Below are 8,828 nucleotides of genomic sequence, written 5' to 3'. Positions count from 1 at the left end.
AGAGAGAGAGAGAGAGAGAGAGAGAGAGAGAGAGAGAGAGAGAGAGACGGACGGATGGATAAATAGATAGACGGACAGACAGAAAGACACTTAGATAAAGTACCACGCAGATATAATATCTTAATATAGAATAATACTATATATATCAGAGTCAGAGTCAGAGATTCTTTATTGTCATTTGCACCCCATGTGGTACATGTGGTGGAACGAAATTATGTACACAGGGTCCCAGTTACATCCAACAATAAAATGTAAAAGAAAAACAATGATAACATCTAAGATGTGAACTAAGAAAAACATCAACTAAATATACACTAAGCACTAATAGCATAAAAACATTACGTCGGACATCAGCACAAACATGAACATGAGTCTGTGAGCAGATGAGCACGCATGAACACATCATCATGAAACAGATCAGCAGCAACATGATGTGATTTTTTCACAGTGATTATTCTGGTTAGATATTCATGAGTCTAACAGCCTCAGGGTAGAAGCTGTTCCTCAGTCTAGTGGTTCTACACTTAATGCCCCTCAACCTCCTTCCTGGGGGGAGCGGGGTTTGTGTGCTGGGTGAGTGTGGTCCTTCATGATGCAGGTGGCCCTCTTCCTGCATCTGGAGGTGTAGATGTCTGTGATGGTGGGGAGACTGACTCCAACAGACTTCTGTGCAGCCTTCACCACTCTCTGCAAAGCTTTTCTTGCTGCAGCTGTGCAGCCTCCATGCCACACGTTGATGCTGGAGCACAGGATGCTCTCCACTGCACACCTGTAGAAGGAGGTGAAGACTGAGCTTCCCAGACCAGCTCGCCTCATCTGTCTGAGGAAGTAGAGTCTCTGATGAGCTTTCTTGATCAGGCTGGTGGTGTTGTTGCCCATATATTAGTAACAAGTGGATATAATATCTTAATACAGATTAATACTGCAACAAGCGGTATGCCAATATCCCCTGTTGCTGAAGGATTTGAATAGTTTTTTTGAGGTGAGTGTTTTTCTGTTCTGGAAATGAGCAGGGGATACAAGTAAACCTTAAATGTTTTTGGTGCCAAATATTTCAAAGGGTAGAAGTTACTCTGTAAAATAACAGAGATAGGTTATTTTTCTTGTCCAAGACAGAGCAGAGATATGGATCCTGGTGAGTGGAGGGGCAATTTTTTCAACCCCCATGTGCAATGTCAGAACAAGTGGGTGGCCAGTGGTGGCCCTGGCCACCATAGATTAATCTTCGGCCAACCGAATCATTTGAGTAAACAAAGTTTTTAAGCATAATAAGAACTAGAGCGCATATTTTTTTCTCAAATGATAAGGTGGCTGGTTTACATATTAACATGGTGGTGGCCATCCTGGATTTTGACATTGCAACCCAATTTTTGAAATAAGTCTTTCTTACACCTAGATGCAAACACACACCAAACAGAAAGTCAGTGCCTCACTTGTTTTTCAAGTTATTGTGCTCACAACATGCACAGATGGATGGAGGGTATTTCCATTTCCCCCATTTTTGCTGCTCAAAGGGGAACAACAGGCTAAAACCTTGTGATGTGATATGTGTTTGTGAGAAACTGCAGAAGCATTTTTAATGATATTCTTTGGTGTTACAACACTTTATGACTTTTTGATATCAATACATTTCAGTGATTAAAAAGATAATAAAAATGTGGGTAAGAAAAATAATATAAATCATTAGTTACATTTTCTATGTTCAGATCTGTGTGTGTTTGCTTTGGTTTCGTGTGTAACAAACAGAAAGTACCATATGAAGAAATTCAAAGTTGTTCAAATTCTCTTTCTTCACAACATTCATACTCACCTTGACTCGACTGAAGGACTCACAGTGCAACAAAACATTTATGCTTGTTCCAAAAGTTAAAAATAAAGTAAAATAAAGCTGCCTGCTTTGATAGCACAGGTCAGCTGCACTGACATCAAGTCATACTGGAAATCATTGAAGAGCTGATCCTGCCCCACCTTGCAACTATCAAAGAGCCTCCGTTTGATAGATAACATCTTTGGGATCATGACACTCTGAAACGCAACATCAGGAGTTTGTCTGTGTATTTCTATGCAATAATGCCTGCAGTGATATCCGGATCAACAGTCGCAACACAACTTCAAGAGAGATATGTGACTTATTGACAGGGTGAATTAACACAAATGCTCTGTGAGCTGTGTGTTTTCCCCTCGGCATAACTCCTACATACAAACGACAGCATCTCCCTGCAGGGCATGCTTGCTGTGAGTCTCTCTGTTGATCAGCTGCTTTGTTCCTTCGCACTGTCAGTGTGAAAGGCTTACAGTATGTGAGGCTGGAAAGGAGGACATGCAAATCCAGGGATTTTATTTTTAGTTTTACCACCTGTACTGTACTGTGTTTTCACTTTGGCTGTTTAATACTGGTACCACTAACTGGAAATATACTGGTACCACTAACTGGAACTATATTGTCTGTTAATTAATGTGACTGACTGACAAATTCCAACAGGCCAGAAATGGTAATCTATGGGCCGTTCCTCAACAAGCATGTTCATCTTCCACAAACACTGTCTATTTTTCTTTCCTGTACTTTGAAAAATTGATGAAAAAGCCCCAGGTGGTTGCTGGCGTCTGCCTGCCTGCTGAATGCCGGATCAATCAAACTGTTTGCTTTTGCCTATCATTAAGAAAAATAGGTTGGTCCAGTAATAAATGCACCTCAGTCAGAATAAACTGTTGTTTTTTTACAGTCCGGGGGGGAGGGATGTTTTCTGTCAATCTTCCTGAATCAAATGAACCAAGTACAGGTAAACATAATAAAAACAACGGAGTCTCGTGACACTTAGGAGAGACGTCAAATGTAGCATTCACACAACAAACTGGAGATTTGTTTGGTTTGAACATTGAGACACTGTTTTACCTCCAGTTTTATGAGTTCCTGATCAAGCTCCTGTGTTGGGAAATAAAGATATCTCAGAGTGCTGCAACTGGTTATTAGATGTCCTGATGCATGCTCAATAATCCGTTGAGTCAGGTCCTCTGGACGGGTTCTTCTTGGTTAAACGTTTCGACTTTAATCCAAAAGACTTCTTCAGCATGGCCCAGCACAGAAGAGCAACATCATCTGGCCAGGACTCTGCGGTCTACACTCATCTCCAGGGCAGCGGTCACTCTTTCAGGGATGAACATGTTCACATCCTTGATGGGGGGGACCGATGGTTTGAGAGAGGAGTAAAAGAGGCCATCTTTGTGAAAAGAAACTGTCCATCATTAAACAGGGGTGGAGGCCTCCGGGTTCAACTGTCCCCATCTTACAATGCTGTTATTGCTAGTATCACTCAGGCCCCTGTGAACTGTGAATAGTAAACAGCCATCAGGGCACTAACAATATATTGTTAGGCTGATGGTCCTCTTTTTGCACGTGAACAGCTAGTTTTGGCTGTCTCTAGCTAACTGGTTAATCAAGACAAGAGAAGAAGGTGCAATTTATAAAGCTGAGTTTGTTGCAGCTCCTCAGACTGAAAAGTATTTTGAATAAAAGACGAAATGTTTCAACAAGAAGAATCTGTCCAGAGGACCTGAAAACTTTTTTCTAGATAGTTGGTAAATGGTCATTTTAGGGAGTTTCCAGAATGTCTTGTGATGTTTCCATCTCAGTTTCCTTGCATGAGTTGCAATGGTGCATAGTCCTGTTGTGTTTTGAACATAATGAAAAAAGGATGTGACACATTTGCTTTCAAAACAGAGTTGTTGTGGACATCTCAGTCATCTGAATCGTGTAGGCATCTCCATCATCTTTATCAAGAGCTGCTCTTTGACACCTTTAAGGGAGTTCAGCTCTGAGGCAAATGGCCATGTCTAAAAACGATGCTGGTGAAAATATAAATTAATTAATGTATTTCTTATTTCTAATTAATTTTAAAAAATAGCAGATTTCTTCTCCAGAAGATAAAATCACAAATGTGAGGGTGACTCCCAAACACATTGAGGTGGGGACGGTGTGGGCAGAGGTGGACACTAAAATAATGTGCATGGCTAAGAATGCAGTTTTGCAACTCATGCACACTAAACAGACTGTGATTTTCACAAACTGCTGCACATGACCCCATGACTTGCTGTTTGTACTGAGACTACAAAAGAAAATTTGCATGTTCTCTTTTCTTTTCTCCCTGGGTGTGTGTGAGAGAGTGAATGGTTGTTTGTGTCCCTGTGATGGACTGGATACCTGTCCAGGGTGTCCCCTGCTTCTCACACAGTGACTGCTGGACATAGGTGCCAGTGACCCCCGCAACCCAAAAAAGGAAGAAGCGGATAAAAATGATGGATGGATGGATGGATGGATGGATGGATGGATGGATGGCCGGTTAGTGTTTAAAAGTTGCAGCCCAGTTAAAGGATGCAGTGCATGTGGTCAGAGCTTTTCCTAAAAAAAAAATACTTTGGCATTTTCAGTGAATATTCTCCCCAGACTTTTAAATAAGTTTTAGCCAGCTGGAAAAAAAAAAAAAAAAAGGTGGGCAATCCGTCCATTCCATCAGCCTCTCTTCACGATTCTTTATATGAAGTTAGCTTGAAAGCTGGAACCTACTGTTTGTCTACATGTATGTTTCTTATTTTTATCTTCTGTTATCTGTCTGTTTTTTGACTCTACTCCATCAGTTTGTTGTAAACATGCTGGAATTTTAACTTCACATTTTGAATCATTAGTAAAACAATCTTTTAAACTGATTATTCTATGTTTAAAAGCCTAATCTTGCCGTACATATACTGAATCTCATTTGCAATTCAAGATGAAAGTGGAGAAGGTTATATAAGTTGGTTTTGATGTGTGCTCTGTAAACGAATATGTCATGTGTGGAAACAATCCTGCATGTGCAAACAACAGATTGGAGGTAATGACTTTAAATCTTCCAGAAATGTACAGGTCACCTGAAACGACTCGGAGCGTTCACAGACAAATGTTCTGAATATTTTGGGCCTGTGCTGCCCACATATGTGGGCTGTTGAATCCAAGCCGGTGCCACTTCCTGTCCATCACATGATTCCCACATCCTCCCACGCTGCTGCTCTGAGAGTATTTGTCTGCGGGTGTCTCACCAGCGAGCCTTTGAGAGGCAGCGGGTCGAGGAGACAGGAAGACATGTTTACCTCTGACCTATCACACTCGGAGAAGCCTTCTGTTGAAAAGAGTTCCCACTCCGCTGCTCTGTCAGAGGCTGTTCCAGCTATCGCTTCAGCAGCCCTGTCAGCCTTCTTCAGCGATCCAGTCCCGCGTAAACAAAGGAACGCACATAGACAGAAACACTACACCCAGAGAGCACCCTTCGACCTACATACAGACACTCAACCACAATAACTAGCTGACATTTAAGCCGTTTCCCTCCGCTGTTATCAGCTCCTCATTTACTCTAATTTACGTAACATTTATGTTAAAACAGCTCGATTAGCTGAGTTATACAAAGTGTGGCGTGTATTTCCTGCGCTGTACTTATATACGTGATCAGACAAACAACTGATGGTGTCACGCTACAAATTAAGCGGTCCATCAGCACATGGAGCAAACCACAACTAATAACCAATTAAGGTAACAAGAACTGATACATTTAAGCTGTTTATTGTGTTTACTTTTAACTTCTGCTTTTAAATTAAGTTGATTTGTTCCCTAGTCTAAAGCAACATTTTATTTCTGTATGGCTTTTAACGTGACTCTTGTAAATCATACACCTTTTAAAAATTATAGTTGGTCCTGTTTCCCGTTTGTTGCTTGTTAAATATGAAATGTCTCTGCAGCGAAGACTTACCTTGATCTTTGGTTGTGTCGGATGTGAACAGGTGCGCAGACAACTAACTCTCCTCACTGACCTGCCAGCACGTAAGAATGAATCAGCAGTTGCCCTGGAGGAAGAAACCGGGAGCAGAGGGAGGAGGGCCCAACAGAGTGGTATTCACAACCTGCTCGACCTGCTTCTGCACCTGCTGGCACAGCAACACACCCTGAACTGCATCCGCCATGCGCTGTCAGGAGGCCACAGAGGGCAGGGATGGGACACTAAACAAGAAGAGAGTAATACAGTTTGATTTAGTTTGTTAACAGGTAAAATGTTGCCATCCACATAGGTTTGATATAGTTGCCAAGTTATGTCTCTAAGTGTCCCCAGGTAGGCGGAGCCTGTTGCCACCCGTCCCTCTGAGCCTCTTTTTTTCTTCCGCAACTGGAGAGGACTGTTGTCATGGCAACAAAAAGGAGCCTGACGAGCTCGGGTTTTATCCACGCCTTTTGTCTCTCGTCTACATCAGGCTTCCACGTGTGACTTTGTGAACTCTCAGGTAGCGTGCGTCAAATGAGCCGGGATTGTTTGTCTCTCGTTCCTCAGTCAAGTGAGTCACGCCGCGATTGAATTCATCTGAGCAGACGAGCGAGGCAGATAAAGTGGCACTCAGAGGCGGTGCGCTTTGAGTTAGGAACAAGGACTGGATGTGCTGCTTTGTTAATGAAACCTGCAAGTACACGTTTCAATTTAAAAGTTAGACAGCAGTTCCCTGAAAACCCTGAACACACTCGATGTAGGCAATATTCTGTTTTGACACGATACTTGTTATAAGTTCAATTTAGCGCGCGCAGCTCGTGAAAAGCTTCCTCTGTGAAATAAAACAAGTGCTGCTTATGTTTTTTTATTATAATTTCTACAGTCAGAATGAGTTAAGAGTCTTACAGTAGAATTTCATGAAGATTACATTTGAGATGATTTATCTGAGGACAGCACAGTGGTTCATTTAGAGCCGTTGCCTCGCAATGAGAAAGTCGCCGGTTTAAATCCTGGCTGAGGACCTCTCTGGGTGGAGTTTGCATGTTCTCTCCGTGCATGTGTGGGTTTTCTCCAGGTACTCCAGTTTCCTCCCACAGACCAAAAACATGCATGTTAGGCTGATTGGTAACTCTAAATTGTCCCTAGGTGTGAGTGAGAGAGTGAATGTTTGTTTGTCTCTATGTGTCCCTGTGATGGACTGGAGACCTGTCCAGGGTGTCCTCCACCCACCTCTCGCACAGTGATAGCTGGATTTGGGCACCATTGACCCCTGCGACCCGAAAAAGAAAAAGCAGATAAAGATGAAGGATTGATGGTGGATTTATCTGTTAATTTATCAAACACTTTTCACATGTTTTTATCTATACAATATGTGTTTGCCTCTTCCACTCCCATTGCTTAGCATATTTTTTCTTTGGTTTCTACCAAAGAATACAAAAAAAGAGTTTATGTTATATTTTTATGGTGTTTGGTTCTAAAAGAAGTCTCTCGCTGAGCTGCGACAGCTGGAGTTTAGTGGGAGAACTGCGTTTCAAAAGAGTTTCCAAAATGTTTTAAAAGGTTCACGGGGATTATTAATTTCCAAGTGTTGGTCACAAATGTTTGCAGTATTGACACATAAAGTTTGAACATGTTTGAAAATGTTGTGCAACAAACTTTATCTTAAGCAGATTGCAGTGTGGGCATCTCAAACCCATCTAACTATTTTTACAGGCATCTCTGACCCGATATAAATTTAATTGCAATTTATCTAAAATATTTTTGCGATTACTCATGACTAATCTCATTACTATGCACAAAAGTAAATTATGACTTAAAGATGTTTAGAACATTTGTAAGGTACTGTTTTATATAGGGCGGCTGTGGTCGAGTGGTTAGAGCAGTAGTCCTACAAGAGTTGGGGGTTCGAGTCCACCAGCACTCACATGCTGAAGTGTCCCTGAGCAAGACAATGAACCCCTCATCGCCTGCGATGTGTGTCCCATCAGTGTATAAATGTGATAAATTAAAAGCTCTGATTATTATTTTATTTCATCAGGTTGTTTTGCTTTAAGTTCCCAGTTGTCACAGTTTAGCTGTTGCATTCTTGAGATGGGTTAGAGACGCCCACATTGACTTTGGAACTATTTTGAGAGAAAGCTGCCGCACAACATTTTTTGAACAAGTTTAAAACTTATGCTTCAGGTCAGTATGACCCGTGAGAAAGTTGAGAACCGTCACAAATGTCATGAGCAGGGGCAGTTCTACAATCTGAGCTTTAGGGGTGCTTAGCCCCCAGTGCTGACAATGGCACATGGCATGGCTTGAACAATGCAGGGGTCATTGACATCAGAAGCATTTTTAATGTGTGTGTGTGTGGGGGGGGGGGGGGGCACTGGTGGTGGTGGGTTGAGGGTTCCTCCCCATAAAATTTTTAATAAAGTAAATGCCATTTCCTGCATTCTGGTGTATTTTAACATGATGTTAAACTTCACATTTACCTACATAAACAAACACTTAATTCAATAACTATGAGAGCATGTCCTGACGCATGCTCAATAATCCAGGTAGAAAAATATAAAAAAGTTAAATCTGGTCCTCTGGACATTCAAAATACAAAACAAAGCAAAACAACAAAAGATGTAGAAACGTTTCGTCTTCCATCCGAAAGACTTCCTCAGTCTGAGGTGCTGTATTCAGCTCAGTCTCTTAAATAGCACCTTCTCAGAGTGGATCAACCAGTTTTGCTGCTGACAACCAAAACCAGCTGATCACATGCTCAAGAAGGACCATCAGCCTAACAATGGATCATTAGCACCCTGATGGCTGTTTACTATTCACAGAGGGCTGAGTGATACTAGCAATCACAGCATTGTAAGAGGGGGACAGTTGAACCCGGAGGCCTCCACCCCTGTTTAATGATGCACAGTTTCTTTTCACAAAGATGGCCTCCTTTACTCCTCTCTCAAACCATCGTTCCTCTCTGTCCAGGATGTGAACATCTTCATCCCTGAAAGAGTGACCGCTGGCCTGGAGATGAGTGTAGACCGCAGAGTCCTGGCCTGATGA

General features: G+C 42.0%; 1 protein-coding gene across 1 annotated transcript in view; it reads right to left on the bottom strand.

Annotated features, from left to right (window-relative positions):
• muc15 (mucin 15, cell surface associated) overlaps positions 1-5,883 on the bottom strand; it is a 19,386-nt gene extending 13,503 nt beyond the window's left edge. Inside the window, exon 1 of the mRNA XM_037697686.1 lies at positions 5,775-5,883. The gene's annotated coding sequence lies outside the window, so the exon portion shown is untranslated. The remainder of the gene's footprint in view (positions 1-5,774) is intronic.
• Between the last annotated feature and the right edge of the window lie 2,945 nt (positions 5,884-8,828).

Source organism: Nematolebias whitei, chromosome 2, assembly GCF_014905685.2.
Source record: "Nematolebias whitei isolate Nwh7 chromosome 2, NemWhi1, whole genome shotgun sequence".
Classification (NCBI taxonomy): domain Eukaryota; kingdom Metazoa; phylum Chordata; class Actinopteri; order Cyprinodontiformes; family Rivulidae; genus Nematolebias; species Nematolebias whitei.
Note: the sequence above shows the minus strand (reverse complement) of the source record. Positions and strands in the feature narration are given on the sequence as shown.